This window comes from Oncorhynchus mykiss, chromosome 10 (assembly GCF_057628025.1).
Source record: "Oncorhynchus mykiss isolate SJ-2025 chromosome 10, ASM5762802v1, whole genome shotgun sequence".
In the NCBI taxonomy this organism is placed as follows: Eukaryota; Metazoa; Chordata; class Actinopteri; order Salmoniformes; family Salmonidae; genus Oncorhynchus; species Oncorhynchus mykiss.
Window position 1 is genome coordinate 70,010,823 of NC_143031.1, and position 19,904 is coordinate 70,030,726.

The window sequence follows — 19,904 nt, forward strand, 5'->3', positions numbered from 1 at the left end:
ATCAATATGCTCCACCTCCAACCCCCTGGCAAAGCAGCAGAGACACAGGGGCAAGGCATGCTTTCGCACTCCTCTCCTCTCTTTGCTTTATAGTGTGGAGGAGATGGTGCAGGAAAAAAGCCCTACATCGTGTCTAGCTGTAATTCACATCAAGTGATGTTGACATTAGCATCACGTTCCTTCACTGGACAAGCGTCAGAGTGCAAGATATGGCTCAATGGCACATATGCTTAAGCACCGTGCAATATACCAGTCATTACAGTGCCTGTCCTTCCAATGTACCGGTCATCGTCTCTCCTCTTTTAACGGACTTTTAGATAGTAGTTATAGCCATTCCCTAGGCGCTCTATTTCTACAGTCATCTCTCCATGTGACCCAAGGGAATCATTGCTCCAATTATGTAGCTACTGCTGATGCACTGACAGTCCTCCCCTAGTTTAATCCTCCCCGTCAATAATCATCATGTGTAAATGGGGTGACGTGGCACTTTTTTGGGCACGACAACGACTCAGGGCTTTTCACCTGGGTGTCTGTCAAATCTGGAGTGAACCAGCATATTCTTGATACCATTTGAAAGGAAAGACTTTGAAGTTTGTGGAAATGTGAAATTAATGTAGGAGAATATAACACATTAGATCTGGTAAAAGATGATACAAAGAAAAAAACTACTTTTTTGTAAAAAAAAAAGACCATCTTTGAAATGTAAGAGAAAGGCCATCATTTATTATTCCAGCCCAGGCGTAATTTTGATTTTGGCCACTAGATGGCAGCAATATATGTGCAAAGTTTTAGACGGATCCAATGAACCATTGCATTTCTGTTCAAAATGTATCAAGACTGCCTAATTTGTTTATTAATAACTTCTCAAGTTCATAACTGTGCACTCTCCTCAAACAATAGCATGGTATTATTTCACTGTAATAGCTACTGTAAATTGGACAGTGCAGTTAGATTAACAAGAATTTAATCTTTCTGCCCATATCAGAGATGTATATGTCCTGGGAAATGTTCTTGTTACTTACAACCTCATGCTAATCACATTAGCCCAACCGTCTCGCGGGGGGACACCGATCCTGTAGAGTCCGTGTCAGAAGGAAAGAATGGATTTTAATCCCAGGTGTGGCTTCCAGATGATAATCAATATTTTTCTATATACCTTGTCCGGGGTTGGGTACTTTCTAAATGTAATTTACATTTGAGTTATTTAACAGACTCTCTTCTCCAGTGGATACATTTTAATTTGTCCTGGTCCCCCATAGGAAACGAACCCACAACCCTGGCGTTACGAGTGCCATGCTCTACCAACTGAGCCACAGGGGACTAGTTACCTGTCCAAAATTCTAATCAGTAATGTAATTTTGGGATTACCCAAACTCAGTAACGTAATCTGATTGTTCAGTTACTTTTAGATTAACTTCCCTTAACAGGCATTAGAAGAATACAAAAAATGAATATTACCAATTTAACCACATTTATTGCAGGATCAATCACTGTTGGTTTACATAACTGGCCATAAATGGATGTTGCATTTTACTTTGTTATGTAGGCTTCTTCTAACCAATTACTTTCCACTACAGAAAATAATATGATTAGGCTGTATCTTTACATTAAAAACCAAAGTCTGTCAGATTTCCAGTCATTCCAATTCATTTAATACCCCTTGATCTTCAAGAATAGGACTTGGAAATATAGATTATAGCTAGATTGTTTTACCTGAGCATAACCCAAAAACGAAGGGTTTACTAGCTTACTCAGTTTGTGATTTAGTTGTCATGGAGGACTGATTGGGCTCACTGCTTCGAGTTGGAAAGTAGATGCCGCTCTCATGGAATGACATGACAAGAATGCCTTATGCTGCATTTGCTATAAACGTATCGTTGTTTTGGTGACACATTGATATCTTGATCATTTGAAGTCTATCGAAAGTGTGGGAGTTTGAGTACGTGTCCGTTAGGCCGATGGACATTTTCTATTTTTATCAGAACAAATTCAGCTGGTTGTTGACAGTACGGCGCACAATGCCACGGCATAGTTTAGAAGGGGGGAACTCCCTCAAACTTTTATTCCATAGGCTGGGATCCGCACTATGCAGCTGTTGCAAGAGCACATTTATCACTGGCTGTCCACTGGTCACAAAAACAATACATGATGAGCAGGACAAGCTCCTTCAATTCAAACATTATTGGGTTAAAGTACACATATACTGTACAGTTGTGAACAGCCACCCACAACAACCACAATCCATAAGGCACAACATATCTATTGAGAGAGCAGCAGTGTGATTCATACTAATGCACGATGTAGATATCTGTAGTAGGTTGGATCTGCATGCTGTCGTTCTTACCTCGAAGCGTTTATTCAAGCAGTTGCACCATTGGAAAGACATAGATTGAACCGTAACTACAAAAGCCTGTTCCTGCTCTTTTCCTGTGATCCATGGAACACGTTTGGTGTGTCATCATGGGTGGTCTCTGACTTGTGGTCAGACTCGTTCAGGCGTAATAAACTTAAACTTGTGCTTTTTTTAAAAATCTGATTTGAATGTCATTGAATAAACAGAAAGGTGTCCAATAATTATTTTCTCAAGCATTCTTTCTGAATTGAAAAGTAATCCTAGAAGTAATCCTCTAGTTTTTCCAGAAGTATCAGTTATTGGATTGCATTATTTTCTGGTAAAGTAACCAATTACAGTTGCAGTTGTTTTGTAATCAGTTACATGTAATCTTCAGATCTCTCCAGAGGTCAGACTGTGTTAACGGCAGACAGCAGCCGGTAGACAGCAAGCCCTCCCCACTTGCACCGCCACTGGCCTGTCAGAGATAACACCTAGACATTCAGCCCCACAATCAAAGAGTCCGGGTCAATACAGCCAATCAAAGGGACATACCAAGGAAAGAGCTATGTCGTGATAGGGCGGCAGACCAAAAGGCTGTTGTGACAGATAAGGGGGACTGACTGTCATCTCAAGGCTGAAAGGAAGCAGTAAGGTGGCCTCCTCCTCCTGTTCCCTCGCCAGCAGTCCTCCTCATTGTGTCAGTGTCACTGTCGGGTTGAAAGGTAGAAATCTAAAGGGTCCTTTATCAGAGCTAGTTGCTTAATGAGTGACATCTTGACAAGTGAATATGTCTCCACTCCCTCTCTCTCTCTATCGTTGGCCAAAGATCCACTGCATATGTAGAGGTGATGGTTTCTACCGATCGGTTTCTTATGCCTGAGGAGATGAGGAAATACCGGGTGGTGGGGGGTGGCCACCATCCAAGAACATTCTGCCTAATGCTGACGGGGGGGAAATAAGTCCTGTTTAAAACTGCATCTCCAGCTAGAAGCTAGAAGGGACGAGTTGCAAAGAGTGAATGTAAACATGTAAGTTATCTGGTGCAACAACCCCCCTTTGGCTAGCCTGGAATTGGAACATAGTGTGATTACTGTACTGTATTTGAAACAACCCCTGACTATGGTATCGTATCCAGGGGAGAAAGGTATGTTACAGTGATTGTAGGGAAGTACATGGAAGAGCCACACACTCTATCGTCCGGTGATTTCTATCCCCTCCTTCGCCGCCCGTAAATAATCGTCACTTATGCTGCATTTCATTTCACTTCACACCGTAGCCCGGACGGAAACTGAGAAAGATAGCTTTTGATGGATGGCACAATTCCATTTCTACTGTGTTGTATTTACCCTCCCCAAACTGAGAGAAACTGAAATGTTCACCTCACTTTTTCAAAATCCATCACAGGAACACACACAAAGACACAGCAACACACACCATGTCCCATATCCCATCATCGGGATTTGTTATTAATTCCTCCATGTTCTTCAGTGTGTTGACTTGATGTACTCCCTCCTCTCGGGCCTTGCTGCAGTACGATTCCTTTGTAGTGGTCGTTCTCATTAACTCTGAGGGAGAATCCATAGAGGGGAAGGGGGAAATGTAGCCTACTTCCTTGTTCCTCTGTGACGATATGGTCAGGCTTGGGTTGAAGTTACGCCGCTATGTTTTAGACCTGTGTAGACTGGTTTTGGTGCTGATGATGGCAGTTTTAGACTGTGATGCAAGCGCTATAAGCTGTTTAGAGAGAGAGAGAGAGAGAGGGATGCTCGTCATTGAGTGATATTGAAAAAACTGTATAACTTTACATGAATCTGGCGTCTATCCAAAACTGAATGGAATGGGCTCTTTATAAGTTAGATAAATGTGACATGGCAATGAAATGTCCCTTCGCTATCAGAGGCCAGATGTGGATAGACAGCCTTTCAAACCTGAATGGATAAACTCTTTACAAGTTAGATAAGTTTGACATGGCAATGAAATGAAGTGTCCCTGCCTTTGCGTCTTCGCCATAGCAACCGAATACAAGATGTGAAAAGAGACGACGTGCCTTCAAGCTTTTCAAAGTTCTCTTCAACGTCTGCCTTTTTCCATTAAAAAGAAAATCCCGTTAACTTTATACCACGGCTGTAAAAGTGTTGAAGGCAGTCAGACGAGCACAGTTGACAATTGAGGAGAAGTAAAATAGCCTCCATCCGGGAGAGTGGAAAGTTAAAACTCGCTAATGCGTTTTCATTGAAGCCAAAGCCTCGTCTGCCGTGTCAAGCTAACAATACGCTTGCCATGTTAGAGGGAAATATCGCATTTGAGTGGCGTCAGAGAAAATACTCCAGAATGTCAACTAAAGTGTGAAGTCCATGTCTAGTCGAGTCTTTCCAGACTTCATTTGTCACGTCTCAATATAGTCTTGGTGCATCTATCTCTGGGTTGTTTGTTAAAGACAGTGAAATACGGATTGCCTAATTGCATCACCCTCCTGTCCATAAAACAACTTCAAACTCCATTTCTTGGACCTCAATCCAGCCTTGACATGTCTGTATCTTCATCTTGTTTGTTATAGGAAGTACACGATAATTGCATCACCCTCCAGTCTGCTGTGTACACAGTAATAAAACAACTCACTCTTTGCGTGAATATTTAGTTGGAAATTAAGTGTTGGTTTTATTTGGTGGGTGTGTGGGCAGTCGGATGGGAAAATGCTGTTAGAATAGTGCCACGGCTATTAAAACCAGTGGAGTAAATCTAAACAGGGGGCAGTAATTAAAATATGCTGAGTGAATACAGATGTCTGTCGGAGCTGCCACAAGGAGATGTGCTTCCCCCTCCGGTCCAATGCTAATGCAATCAGTGTCCAAGCTGATCATGTACATAAAGGAGTGGTTGGTCTTTATCTGGGTGACAAGAGTTTCTGATTAGAGTAGAGTAGACGTAGACGTAGAGTAAAGGATAGTGTAGAGAATAGTGTGGAGGAGAATCAAATAGAGAATGGACCCTGTAGTAGCCTGTAGTATGTAGAGCAGGGTTCTCCAACCATGTTCCTGGAGAGACATCCTCCTGTAGGTTTGAACTCCAACCCTGTTCCTGGAGAGACACCCTCCTGTAGGTTTTTGATCCAACCCCAGTTGTAGCTAACCTGATTCAGTTTATCAACCAGGTAATTATTAGAATCAGGTGCGCTAGATTAAGGTTGGAGCAAAAACCTACAGGATGGCGCACCGGGAACAGTTTTGGAGACATAGCCGCAGGAAGTAGGGGTGCTGAGGGTGCTGTAGCATACCCTGAAAAATTTGAATGAAAAAAATGATATAAACATATATATTATTTTCTTCCACAAAAGTTGTGCACTAAGCCTTTACCCCCACCAGCACCCCAAAACATCTTCCCATGGCTTGGTTGAAGACTGGAGAACCCTGATGTAGAGGGTACGGTACTGTAGGGTGCAGCACAACATGACAGACCTCACATAACTAATTTATACATCATGACTTATACAACAGGCTTTAACAGGGAATTATGTTATCCTCTCCTCCTTGTCCCTGTGGGTATTCTGTCTGTCTGTCTCCTCATCTCTGTGGGGATACTGTCACCCTGTTCTGTCTGTCTGTCTGTCTCCTCATCTCTGTGGGGATACTGTCTGCCTGTTCTGTCTGTCTGTCTGTCTCCTCATCTCTGTGGGGATACTGTCTGCCTATTCTGTCTGTCTGTCTGTCTGTCTGTCTGTCTGTCTGTCTGTCTGTCTGTCTGTCTGTCTCCTCATCTCTGTGGGGATACTGTCTGCCTGTTCTGTCTGTCTGTCTGTCTCCTCATCTCTGTGGGGATACTATCTGCCTGTTCTGTCTTTCTGTCTGTCTCCTCATCTCTGTGGGGATACTGTCTGCCTGTTCTGTCTGTCTGTCTGTCTCCTCATCTCTGTGGGGATACTGTCTGCCTGTTCTGTCTGTCTGTCTGTCTCCTCATCTCTGTGGGGATACTATCTGCCTGTTCTGTCTTTCTGTCTGTCTCCTCATCTCTGTGGGGATACTGTCTAGCTTGTCTGTCTGTCTGTCTGTCTGTCTGTCTGTCTGTCTGTCTGTCTGTCTCCTCATCTCTGTGGGGATACTGTCTGCCTGTTCTGTCTGTCTGTCTGTCTCCTCATCTCTGTGGGGATACTGCCTGCCTGTTCTGTCTGTCTGTCTCCTCATCTCTGTGGGGATACTGTCTGCCTGTTCTGTCTGTCTGTCTGTCTGTCTGTCTGTCTGTCTGTCTGTCTCCTCATCTCTGTGGGGATACTGTCTGCCTGTTCTGTCTGTCTGTCTGTCTCCTCATCTCTGTGGGGATACTATCTGCCTGTTCTGTCTTTCTGTCTGTCTCCTCATCTCTGTGGGGATACTGTCTGCCTGTTCTGTCTGTCTGTCTCCTCATCTCTGTGGGGATACTGTCTGCCTGTTCTGTCTGTCTCCTCATCTCTGTGGGGATACTGTCTGCCTGTTCTGTCTGTCTGTCTCCTCATCTCTGTGGGGATACTATCTGCCTGTTCTGTCTTTCTGTCTGTCTCCTCATCTCTGTGGGGATACTGTCTGCCTGTTCTGTCTGTCTGTCTGTCTGTCTGCCTGTTCTGTCTGTCTGTCTGTCTGTCTGTCTGTCTGTCTGTCTCCTCATCTCTGTGGGGATACTGTCTGCCTGTTCTGTCTGTCTCCTCATCTCTGTGGGGATACTGTCTGCCTGTTCTGTCTGTCTGTCTCCTCGTCTCTGTGGGGATACTGTCTGCCTGTTCTGTCTGTCTGTCTGTCTGTCTCCTCATCTCTGTGGGGATACTGTCTGCCTGTTCTGTCTGTCTGTCTGTCTCCTCATCTCTGTGGGGATACTGTCTGCCTGTTCTGTCTGTCTGTCTGTCTCCTCATCTCTGTGGGGATACTGTCTGCCTGTTCTGTCTGTCTGCCTGTTCTGTCTGCCTGTTCTGTCTGTCTGTCTGTCTGTCTGTCTGTCTGTCTGTCTGTCTGTCTCCTCATCTCTGTGGGGATACTGTCTGCCTGTTCTGTCTGTCTGTCTCCTCATCTCTGTGGGGACACTGTCTGTCTGTCTGTCTGTCTGTCTGTCTGTCTGTCTGTCTGTCTGTCTCCTCATCTCTGTGGGGATACTGTCTGCCTGTTCTGTCTGTCTGTCTGTCTCCTCATCTCTGTGGGGATACTGTCTGCCTGTTCTGTCTGTCTGTCTGTCTGTCTGTCTCCTCATCTCTGTGGGGATACTGTCTGCCTGGTCTGTCTGTCTGTCTGTCTGTCTGTCTGTCTCCTCATCTCTGTGGGGATACTGTCTGCCTGTTCTGTCTGTCTGTCTGTCTCCTCATCTCTGTGTGGATACTGTCTGCCTGTTCTGTCTGTCTGTCTGTCTCCTCATCTCTGTGGGGATACTGTCTGCCTGTTCTGTCTGTCTGTCTGTCTCCTCATCTCTGTGGGGATACTGTCTGTCTGTTCTGTCTTTCTGTCTCTCTCCTCATCTCTGTGGGGATACTGTCTGCCTGTTCTGTCTTTCTGTCTGTCTCCTCATCTCTGGGGATACTGTCTGCCTGTTCTGTCTTTCTGTCTGTCTCCTCATCTCTGTGGGGATACTGTCTGCCTGTTCTGTCTGTCTGTCTGTCTCCTCATCTCTGTGGGGATACTGTCTGCCTGTTCTGTCTGTCTGTCTCCTCATCTCTGTGGGGATACTGTCTGCCTGTTCTGTCTGTCTGTCTGTCTGTCTGTCTGTCTGTCTGTCTGTCTGTCTGTCTGTCTGTCTCCTCATCTCTGTGGGGATACTGTCTGCCTGTTCTGTCTGTCTGTCTCCTCGTCTCTGTGGGGATACTGTCTGCCTGTTCTGTCTGTCTGTCTGTCTGTCTCCTCATCTCTGTGGGGATACTGTCTGCCTGTTCTGTCTGTCTGTCTGTCTCCTCATCTCTGTGGGGATACTGTCTGCCTGTTCTGTCTGTCTGTCTGTCTCCTCATCTCTGTGGGGATACTGTCTGCCTGTTCTGTCTGTCTGCCTGTTCTGTCTGCCTGTTCTGTCTGCCTGTTCTGTCTGTCTGTCTGTCTGTCTGTCTGTCTGTCTGTCTGTCTGTCTGTCTGTCTGTCTCCTCATCTCTTTGGGGATACTGTCTGTCTGTCTGTCTGTCTGTCTGTCTGTCTGTCTGTCTGTCTGTCTGTCTCCTCATCTCTGTGGGGATACTGTCTGCCTGTTCTGTCTGTCTGCCTGTTCTGTCTGTCTCCTCATCTCTGTGGGGATACTGTCTGCCTGTTCTGTCTGTCTGTCTCCTCATCTCTGTGGGGATACTGTCTGCCTGTTCTGTCTGTCTGTCTCCTCATCTCTGTGGGGATACTGTCTGCCTGTTCTGTCTGTCTGTCTGTCTGTCTGTCTGTCTGTCTGTCTGTCTGTCTGTCTCCTCATCTCTGTGGGGATACTGTCTGCCTGTTCTGTCTGTCTGTCTGTCTCCTCATCTCTGTGGGGATACTGTCTGCCTGTTCTGTCTGTCTGTCTGTCTGTCTGTCTGTCTGTCTGTCTGTCTGTCTCCTCATCTCTGTGGGGATACTGTCTGTCTGTCTGTCTGTCTGTCTGTCTGTCTGTCTGTCTGTCTGTCTCCTCATCTCTGTGGGGATACTGTCTGTCTGTCTGTCTGTCTGTCTGTCTGTCTGTCTGTCTGTCTGTCTGTCTGTCTCCTCATCTCTGTGGGGATACTGTCTGCCTGTTCTGTCTGTCTGCCTGTTCTGTCTGTCTCCTCATCTCTGTGGGGATACTGTCTGCCTGTTCTGTCTGTCTGTCTCCTCATCTCTGTGGGGATACTGTCTGCCTGTTCTGTCTGTCTGTCTCCTCATCTCTGTGGGGATACTGTCTGCCTGTTCTGTCTGTCTGTCTGTCTGTCTGTCTGTCTGTCTGTCTGTCTGTCTGTCTGTCTGTCTGTCTGTCTCCTCATCTCTGTGGGGATACTGTCTGCCTGTTCTGTCTGTCTGTCTGTCTCCTCATCTCTGTGGGGATACTGTCTGCCTGTTCTGTCTGTCTGTCTGTCTGTCTGTCTGTCTGTCTGTCTGTCTGTCTGTCTGTCTGTCTGTCTGTCTCCTCATCTCTGTGGGGATACTGTCTGTCTGTCTGTCTGTCTGTCTGTCTGTCTGTCTGTCTGTCTGTCTGTCTGTCTGTCTGTCTGTCTGTCTGTCTGTCTGTCTGTCTGTCTGTCTGTCTCCTCATCTCTGTGGGGATACTGTCTGCCTGTTCTGTCTGTCTGCCTGTTCTGTCTGTCTCCTCATCTCTGTGGGGATACTGTCTGCCTGTTCTGTCTGTCTGTCTCCTCATCTCTGTGGGGATACTGTCTGCCTGTTCTGTCTGTCTGTCTCCTCTTCTCTGTGGGGATACTGTCTGCCTGTTCTGTCTGTCTGTCTGTCTGTCTGTCTGTCTGTCTGTCTGTCTGTCTGTCTGTCTGTCTCCTCATCTCTGTGGGGATACTGTCTGCCTGTTCTGTCTGTCTGTCTGTCTCCTCATCTCTGTGGGGATACTGTCTGCCTGTTCTGTCTGTCTGTCTGTCTCCTCATCTCTGTGGGAATACTGTCTGCCTGTTCTGTCTTTCTGTCTCTCCTCTTTGTCGCTGTGGGGTTACTCTCTATCTGTCCCTCTGTCTGTCTGCCTGGCTGGCTGGCTGGCAGCATGTGTCTAGGGGAGGCATGGCAGAGTCAGAGTGTTGTTGAGTATTAATGTGAGAGAGAGAGACCAGACCACTCATCACTGAGAGCGACTCTAAACCCCACACCCCATCATCCCCACACCCCGTCAAAAACCTCTCCCAGCTAAACCTCTCCCAATCTCCTCAAGATGGGATTTGTCTAGATCAATTTCATAATTCATTTTTCATTTGGAAATGTAATTATATTATCTCTCACCATCCCTCCACATCCTCCCATTCTTCCGTCATATCCCTGATTGTTACAGCCGTCACCTGCAGTAGCAGATTATCAGCCAAATGAATTACCGGGTCACAGGTGAATTAAACGGTTGGCTGACTCCAATCATTCCCTGGGAAAAGTAGCTTAGCTTAAGTTAGTTTTTTAAGGAAGGAGAGTCTTGCAGAAAATCAGCTTTCCCTTTCTGCCTGATTCCCGCCTTTTCTGTGAGGTAATGGCTTCCTTTTGAGAGACACGGGATGGAAAGTGCTGATGCAGGTTAGCCGCGTGTGACGACGGCTATTTTCTGTGGTTAACCAAGCTCCTGATGAGCTTGCCGTGTGTGTGTGTGTGTGTGTGTGTGTGTGAGAACATGAGCATGCGCGGGTGAGTGTGTGTACCTGCTTCTGTGTAGTGTGTGTGCCTGTTTGCATGCAATAGAGACACATTGCTTGTAGAACAGCGGTTTATGGAAGCACACAGACACAGTCTGCGAGGTGTTTTTGAAAGACTAAAGCAAACCGTCCATGAAGCGATGGCGGCCATTTTCCCCCTTCCCTTTCATTAGAAACCTCACATACGATATTTCCCACATGGACAACCACAGCCGAGTTTGTAGCTGGGTCATTTCACAAAATGACTCCCTTCTGCGTCTCTTTGATATTTTATGTAGAAATTGTCCACCAATATTTGCGTTTTAAAAGCCTGTTATATTAAATGAAGTGCACTTTAATTTACAGTAGACCACATGGAAAATTCCATACATTTTAAGTTCCCATGTCCCTAAATATCCCTCTGTCCCCTTTAACCCACTTAACCCCAGCATTTTTCCAAGTCCTTGTAGCCTTGTTCTTATCTGCAGGCAAATGGCAGGTTTAATAGTGCAATAACTTTTGTATTTTCCAGTCCGTTCTCTCTTTTTTTCTTTCTTTTTCCCCCCCCTTTTTTCAAAGAAAGACTTGAAAGCGAATGAGAGCAATAGACTAGGATAGTGGCCTCCTTGTAGCTTTGTTGTCGGGTCGATGTTAGTCTCTCTGCACCCTCCTTGACTTCTGGGAGGTTTTAACCCAGTTAACCCAAAAATTTCTCCCAAGTTTTCACCATCATTGTAAAGCCCTAGTTATTTCATTGCTCTGACAAAGTCATTTCAAATTTGTCACATGCGCCGAATACAACAGGTGTAATGAGAGTGAAATGCTTACTTACAAGACCTTAACCAACAATGCAGTTAAAAAAATACCTCAAAAGAAAAGCAAATAAAAGTAACAAATAATTATAGCGCAGCAGTAAAATAACAATAGCGAGGCTATATACAGATGGTACCGGTACAGAGTCAGTATGCGGGGGCACCACTTAGTCGAGGTAATTGAGGTAATATGTACATGTAGGTAGAGTTATTAAAGTGACTATGCATAGATAATAATAGAGAGTAGCAGGAGTGTAAAAGGGGGGCATTTCATCTGATTCATTTTCAGAAGAAAAAATGACTTCTCCCTCATGTTAAGGTTAACCCTTGTTACGTGAACTGAACTCTCATAATATGGTGAAAATATTCCTTTGAAAATATTTTTTTCAAAAGATACCTTGGGTGTGTAATCGTAAATCGTAATCAAATCGTAAAGCAGGTGAGAGCTGGTTCTACTCCCTTTGGCTGTTTTGTGGTGGAAAACTGAGTGGACGTGCATAACACATCAACACTTATACCCATAGACAGGTTAAAACCATTTTTATCAATTCTTAAAAATGGACTTTCGTGGAAGATCTGTTGATGTGCCGTTGAGCAGGGCGTTGACCCTGGTTGCTCCTGTGTGTTGCTCTAGATGGGAGTCTGTCAGATGACTTAATGCAATGTACATGTTGAGCGGCTTCACTGCATGTGGATTGTATGTTTTTAATATTCAGTAAAAATACAAAATTGTAATAAAATAGTGTCTTTGGAAAGTGTTCAGACCCCTTGACTTTTCCCACATTTTGTTACGTTACAGCCTTATTCTAAAATGTATTAAACCAATAAAAATCCTCACTAATCTACACACAATACTCCATAATGACAAAGTGAAAACATGTTTTTAGAATTTTTTGCAAATGTAGCAAACCCTTTGCTATGAGACTCTAAACTGAGCTCAGGTGCATCCTGTTTCCATTGGTCATCTTTGAGATGTTTCTACAGCTTGATTGGAATCCACCTGTGGTAAATTCAATTGGTTGGACATGATTTGGAAAGGCACTAACCTGTCTATATAAGGTCCCACAGTTGACAGTGCATGTCAGAGCAAAAACCAAGCCATTAGGTCGAAGGAATTGTCCGTAATGCTCCGAGACAGGATTGTGTCAAGGCATAGATCTGGGGAAGGTTACCAAAACATTTCTGCAGCATTGAAGGTGTCCTCCATCACTTTTAATTGGAAGAAGTTTGGAACCACCAAGGTTCTTCCTAGAGCTGGCCGACTGGCCAATCTAACCAATTGGGGGAGAAGTTCTTGGTCAGGTAGGTGAACAAGAACCCGATGGTCACTCTGACAGGGCTCTAGAGTTTCTGTGGAGATGGGAGAACCTTCTAGAAGGACAACCATCTCTGTAGCACTCCAGTAGAGTGGCCAGAAAGAAGCCACTCCTTAGTAAAAGGCACATTAATCAATATTGAACTCTTTGGCCTGAATGCCAAGGATCACGTCTGGAGGTAACCTGGCACCATCCCTACGGTGGTGGCAGCATCATGCTGTGGGGATGTTTTTCAGCGGCAGGGACTGGGAGACTGGTCAGGATTGAGGGAAAGATGAACTGAGCAAAGTACAGAGAGATCCTTGATGAAATCCTGCTCCAGAGCACTCAGGACCTCAGACTGGGGTAAAGGTTAACCATCCAACAGGAAAATGACCCTAAGCACACAGCCAAGACAACGCAGGAGTGACTTCGGGACCAGTCTCTGAATGTCCTTGAGTGGCCCAGCCAGAGTCCAAACTTGAACCTGATCGAACATCTCTGGAGAGACCTGAAAATAGCTGTGCAGCAACGCTCGCCATCCAACCTGACAGAACTTAAGAGGATCGACAGAGAAGAATAGAGAAACTCCCCAAATAAAGGTGTGCCAACCTATTAAGCGTCATACACAAGAAGTCTCAAGGCTGAATCGCTGCCAAAGGTTATTCAACAACAGAACAAAGGTTCTGTAAAGGATCGATCCCGCTCCAGAGTACAGGCCTCTGTGTAACGCTCATTCCTTTGACGATTAACACGAATCCGACCATCACCCCTGGTGAGACAAAACCGTGCCTCGTCAGTGAAGAGCACTTTTTTGCCAGTCCTGTCTGGTTCAGCAATGGTGGGTTTGTGCCCATTGGTGATGTTGTTGCCGGTGATATCTGATGAGGACCTGCCTTACAACAGACCTACAAGCCCTCAGTCCAGCCTCTCTCAGCCTATTGCGGACAGTCTGAGCACTGATGGAGGGGTGGTGCGTTCCTGGTGTAACTCGGGCAGTTGTTGCCATCCTGTACCTGTTCTGCAGGTGTGATGTTAAGATGTACCAATCCTGTGCAGGTGTTGTTACACGTGGTCTGTCACTGTGAGGATGATCAGCTGTCCGTCCTGTATCCCTGTAGCGCTTTCTTAGGCGTCTCACAGTACGGACATTGCAATTTATTGCCCTGGCCACATCTGCAGTCCTCATGCCTCCTTGCAGCATGCCTAAAGCACGTTCACGCAGATGAGCAGGGATCCTGGGCATCTTTATTTTGGTGTTTTTCAGAGTCAGTAGAATGGCCTCTTTTTAGTGTCCTAGGTTTTCATAACTGTGACCTTAAATGCCTACCGTCTTTAAGCTCTTAGTGTCTTAACGACCGTTCCACGGATGCATGTTCATTAATTGTTTATAGTTCATTTAAGTTTAAGCATGGAGAAACTGTGTTTAAACCCTTTACAATGAAGATCTGTGAAGTTATTTGGATTTTTACAAATTATTTTTGAAAGACAGGGTCCTGAAAAAGGGACGTTTCTTTTTTTGCTGAGTTTATTTAATCAAGTTTAGAATAAGGCAGTAATGTTAAAGTAAAGTTAAGGGGTCTGAATATTTCCTAATTCACTGTGTGTATGTATGACAGCTAGTGGTCAGACTGTTTGGTCAGTAAGATAATACTAGATTTGGGGGATGGTGGTCAGGTCAGGGGGACACAGAGGCTGGTCTATGATATGGTCTTCCTCTGTCTCCTACATTATTTTTCACTAATTATTAGGTGACCATGATGGTTTGAGGGCCAGATTGGGAATTTAACCAGGACACCGGGGTTAACACCCCTACTCTTACAATAAGTGCCATGGGATCTTTAATGACCTCAGAGTCAGTTTAACATCCCATCCCCAATCACTGCCCTGGGGCAGTGTCCCCAATCACTGCCCTGGGGCATTGGAATATTTTTTAGACAAGAGGAAGGAGTGCCTCCTACTGGCCCTCCAACACCACTTCCAGCAGCATCTGGTCTCCCATCCAGGGACTGACCAGGACCAACCCTGCTTAGCTTCAGAAGCAAGCCAGCAGTGGAGATGGGAAAACATGTTTTTTATTAATGTGCTCTTCATGACAGAATGTTTAAATTAGGTGAAATAATAAATTACATTTCATGGGAGGACCCAGCTAAGTTCAACGACAAGTGAATGGAGTTTAATAGCGGAATAACTTTTCTCTATTCCAGCCCATTCTCTCATTTATCTCTTCCCTTTTCATCCTTTCTTTTAAAGAGGGATTTGAGAACGATAGCGTAGGGGAGTGGAGTCCTTGTAGCTTTGTTGTCGGTTGATATTTGAGCATATTGAATTATGTGTTAATCAGAAGTCTGCTGACATCATTTCCTCCTGGCGGGGTCTCTGGGGGATAGGAGGCCATTAAACATCTCAAAGCGTCATTTTCCCCTCAGGAAGTACAAGTGTATTTGTTTTGATCTTATCTTAGCATTTTTGAAGAGCTCTCTACTAATGCACTATTCATGAGACGACGACGACAACAACAAACAGGTTCCATTTTCTGGGAATGTATTCATGTTTTATCTCCTTACCCACCAAGGACGAATTCTACTTCCACATAAGTAGCATATTTAGTTCAAAAGAGCCTCTTGTTCGTTGTTAACATTGACTGGCAAATACGCCGTTTAGGCAACCGATCCGAGACAACAGAGCTAACAACAATAGCTAGCGGCTATGCGTCCTACCCGCTCTCCCCTGTATTCTCCTGTTTACAAAGTCAAGGTAGAGCGCGATGTCTCCATTTGCCATGCTGCACAGAGTACCATTACAATACCTCATGGGAACATAACAGAATGGATGTGTTAGGAAGTCAAACTCCCACACAATGAGAGTGTGTTGCTGGAGACATTTCGCCTGGTTACTGTGTACCTACAGCCTAGCTGGGTGAGCACACGCAGGCACACAGATACAGAGGCTGCAATTAGACAGGCAGACCAATTCTGTTTCATTTTCACTGATTTGTCTTTTGACCAATCGGATCAGCTCTTTAAAAAATCTGATTTGAAGTAGACCTGATGTGATTGCTCAAAAGACCAATTAGTGGAGAAAAAAATATCAGAATTGGACTGCCTGTGTAAACACAGCTAGACACACACACACACCCACTTGTGTTAAACCCCTAGAAATCAACTGCGTGTTCTGATGTGATGGTCTGCAGTCTAATGTACTAAAGGCCGCCCTCACAGTGACCACAGTAATGATGCTATTAATTGCTAGCTCTGAGCTACTCTGCGCACACACACACACACACACACCGCTCTCAAGGCCAATCCGCAGTTACTGGTATGAGTGTGAATCAGAAGCTCTGTGGGTATTCCCACTGTCAACACACACACACTGTTAAAATCCCCGTAACACACACTCAGTCAGATCACAGGCATCGCTTCAAACACACACATTGCTCAAATACCCCCTCCCCGGGCCCCACCTGCACACACCCATTACATACTGCCCCTAATGTCCCAAATCACACAATGGAGACATAACAACCTGTATATTTTCTTGTTTGAGCCCTGGGCCTCAAACCACAGGTTGTCCTATAGCTAGGCACAGTAATAGGTCAATCAATGTTCCTGCTACAGCAGCAAAATAATCCTGCAGCAACAGGAAATGTGAAATATTATGTGTATTATAATTAATGGAGATTTTTGGAAGGGGTTGATGTTTAGTTAGGGAAAATAATCACGTCTGAAGCCTTTTTATAACCTCAAATACACCTCAAGTTCTCCTGCGACAGGGTGATCAAATACACTACTGGTTCTCCTGCGGCAGGGTGATCAAATACACTACTGGTTCTCCTGCGGCAGGGTGATCAAATACACTACTGGTTCTCCTGCGACAGGGTGATCAAATACACTACTGGTTCTCCTGCGACAGGGTGATCAAATACACTACCGGTTCTCCTGCGACAGGGTGATCAAATACAATACCGGTTCTCCTGCGACAGGGTGATCAAATACAATACCGGTTCTCCTGCGAAAGGGTGATCAAATACACTACTGGTTCTCCTGCGACAGGGTGATCAAATACACTACTGGTTCTCCTGCGACAGGGTGATCAAATACACTACTGGTTCTCCTGCGACAGGGTGATCAAATACACTACTGGTTCTCCTGCGACAGGGTGATCAAATACACTACTGGTTCTCCTGCGACAGGGTGATCAAATACACTACTGGTTCTCCTGCGACAGGGTGATCAAATACACTACAGGTTCTCCTGCGACAGGGTGATCAAATACACTACAGGTTCTCCTGCTACAGGGTGATCAAATTAAGATGCATCTGTAGGTCCTCTTCAACATGGTATAGTGCTTCGACAGGTCGCGTGTGTGTGTGCGTGCGTGCAAGTTTGTGTTCATCACTCGAGGCCTATGTTTGTGAGTTGATCCGATCATTTCAGACTGCGGTGAATCAGGCTATGGTTTCAGTTTTGTGAAAGACCATTCTGCACCGTCACTCATCTAGCCACGGGTTTCCACCTCGGCGACGGCGGTGAAAAAGCTTTCCAGAATAGAGCTTCTGCATCAGTTTAAACTATATTTGACTGGCCAGTTTAGCCGTGTGAGAGGAAGGCTTCTCTGTGAGAGGAAGACGTCTACACAATGTGCTCAAACTGATAATGAAATGGCGAGTATCACTTCTCATGACGTCTCCTCTCGACAGAACACACACACACACACAGTATTAGAGAAAAAGGAAGTTGTGCAACCGCTGAGAAGGCTGGAGACTTGATAACAGTGTGATAAGGGCTCTTCTCACTTTCTCTCACCATTAACGTCTGGGGCTGTGTACTGTAACACTTGTGAAACTAAAGCGTGCCATCCGCCGATAGTGACAGAGAAGACAGTATTCAGCCGCACTTGTTTCAGTACTGGTGAAGTGTACAGTAGAATAGAGGATTTAGTATGGGAGTCCAAGTATGGGAGTTAGTGCTTTGGAATTGAATGGGGGAGTCAATGCATTGGAATTGAATGAAGGTCTGTGTAGTGAAGACTACGGACCTGTGTTAGCTGGGAGGCTTTACTGACTGTGAGGGGAAAAAGGGCCTTTGCTTTTATCACCTCCTCTACAGTGGGATTAGCCATTAAACTTTATGGACTAGACCGGCCAGGGGGGACGTCTAGAGGTGCTTTCCCCCCCACACAGAGCACCTAAGGCGGGCTGCGGTTACCAAGAGCTCAGCCTGTTTCTCACGTTTCAACCCCCTGGAGCTCTACTAGTAAGACAGGAAGTGATTTGGACTGAAGTACGGTCTACTGGCAACTTTACTGGCAACTCTACTGTGCTTCCAGCTCACCTGAAAGGTGTAAGGGAATCTGGGATACGCACAGTCTGCTTGGTGTGACTCTGTAAGTTGCACAAGTTAGCCTGCGACCCTACATGTTTGTCTGAGAGGTCAAGACAGGAGCCACATGAACATGGCCCGTGCTTACTGCCCTTGTTTCCATGGTAGAAGAAGGACTGAGGTAAGAGAAGATTGGAGGGATGGGTGACAGCATGGGAGGATAGGTGTCTTGGTTCAGGGCATGTGTGGACAGGCTGTGGAATGTGTGTGTGTCTATTGCTCTGTGCGTACTGTACATGCACGAGCACAGTTGTAATCTGTCTGGACAGATCCCTTCCGTTCCTACAGCTCCCCTGACTTATTGTGAAAATGTAGCCTGTAGCTCAGTTTCACTTGCTACAACAGTCATTCTGTATTATTGACCTCGGTGTGCTTCAGCAGCTAGCCTCTCTGTCTCCTATACCTCCAGCACTATGGATCTACTCCCTAACTGCCATTGAAGGGATCCTAAAAAAGGAGCGTCATTAATCACCATATACGCCGGTTGGTTATTTATTTTCCGCAGTGTTCCTAGAGGTAACTTTAGAGGTAACTTTCTTTCTTTGGCTGGCTGGCTGGCGTTCACATTGTTCCTGTTCCTGGCACACTGTAGACTGATGTCCTTTTCTGACTCCTTCAGGAACTGGAGCCTCGGAACAAAAGCATATTCCACCTGGTGCCAAGATTCTCCATTGTGTTGTGTTTGGTTACGACAGATGATATGAGTCTCTTGTGCATTGAGGAGAGTGATGGACCCATAGAAAATCATAGGCTATCTGCTTCTCTCTGTCGTTGATGGTTAGTTAGTTAAACATGATGCTTTTGCCTTTTTAGATGTTTTTCTGTACACTCGGCTCCTAAACACAAGCTGTCAGGTAATCAACACCCAGGATGCATTGGTAATAACACAACATCATGACATTTGATTGGTTAATGTTTAATGCATTGCTGTAATAGACGCAGAATGGGGATAATATATGGGTGTGTGGTCATAGTGGCTTTTCTGGCTTTAAAGATGTGTTTCTGAAGATGGCTGTGGTCTAAGCATGGGCTTTAAAGATGTGTAAAAAATCCCTGTCTTAGGCCAGTTAGGATCACTACTTTATTTTAAGAATGTGAAATGTCAGAATAATAGTAGAGAGAATGATTTATTTCAGCTTTTATTTCTTTCATCACATTCCCAGTGGGTCAGAAGTTTACATACACTCAATTAGTATTTGGTAGCATTGCCTTTAAATTGTTTAACTTGGGTCAAATTTTTCGGGTAGCCTTCCACAATCTTCCCACAATAAGTAGGGTGAATTTTGGCCCATTCCTCCTGACAGAGCTGGTGTAACTGAGTCAGGTTTGTAGGCCTCCTTGCTCGCACACACTTTGTCAGTTCTGCCCACAAATGTTCTATAGTATTGAGGTCAGGGCTTTGTGATGGCCACTCCAATAGCTTGACTTTGTTGTCCTTATGCCATTTTGCCACAACTTTGGAAGTATGCTTGGGGTCATTGTCCATTTGGAAGACACATTTGCGACCAAGCTTTAACTTTCTGACTGATGTCTTGAGATGTTACTTCAATATATCCATATAATTTTCTTTCATCATCTTTACAAGGTCCTTTGCTGTTGTTCTTAGACATTTGCAATTTATCGCACCAAAGTATGTTCATCTCCAGGAGACAGAATGCGTCTCCTTCCTGAGCGGTATGACAGCTGCGCGGTCCCATGGTGTTTATACTTGCGTACTATTGTTTGTACAGATGAACATGGTACCTTCAGGCATTTGGAAATTGCTCCCAAGGATGAACCAGACTTGTGGAGGTTACAATTTATTTTCTGAGGTCTTGGCTGATTTCTTTTGATTTT

General features: G+C 45.1%; 1 protein-coding gene across 12 annotated transcripts in view; it reads left to right on the top strand.

The window, feature by feature from the left end:
* The window catches only part of LOC110498435 (type II inositol 3,4-bisphosphate 4-phosphatase), a 258,204-nt gene that overhangs the window by 80,070 nt on the left and 158,230 nt on the right, over positions 1 to 19,904 (top strand). For 2 of the 12 annotated variants that reach the window (XM_090187694.1, XM_090187690.1), the window contains exon 1: positions 18,334 to 18,551. The exons of 8 other annotated variants lie outside the window; for them this stretch is intronic. The gene's annotated coding sequence lies outside the window, so the exon portion shown is untranslated. Of the gene's footprint in view, positions 1 to 18,333; positions 18,585 to 19,904 lie in introns of those variants that run through there. 2 more of the 12 variants (XM_090187695.1, XM_090187691.1) reach the window with 1 other exon arrangement.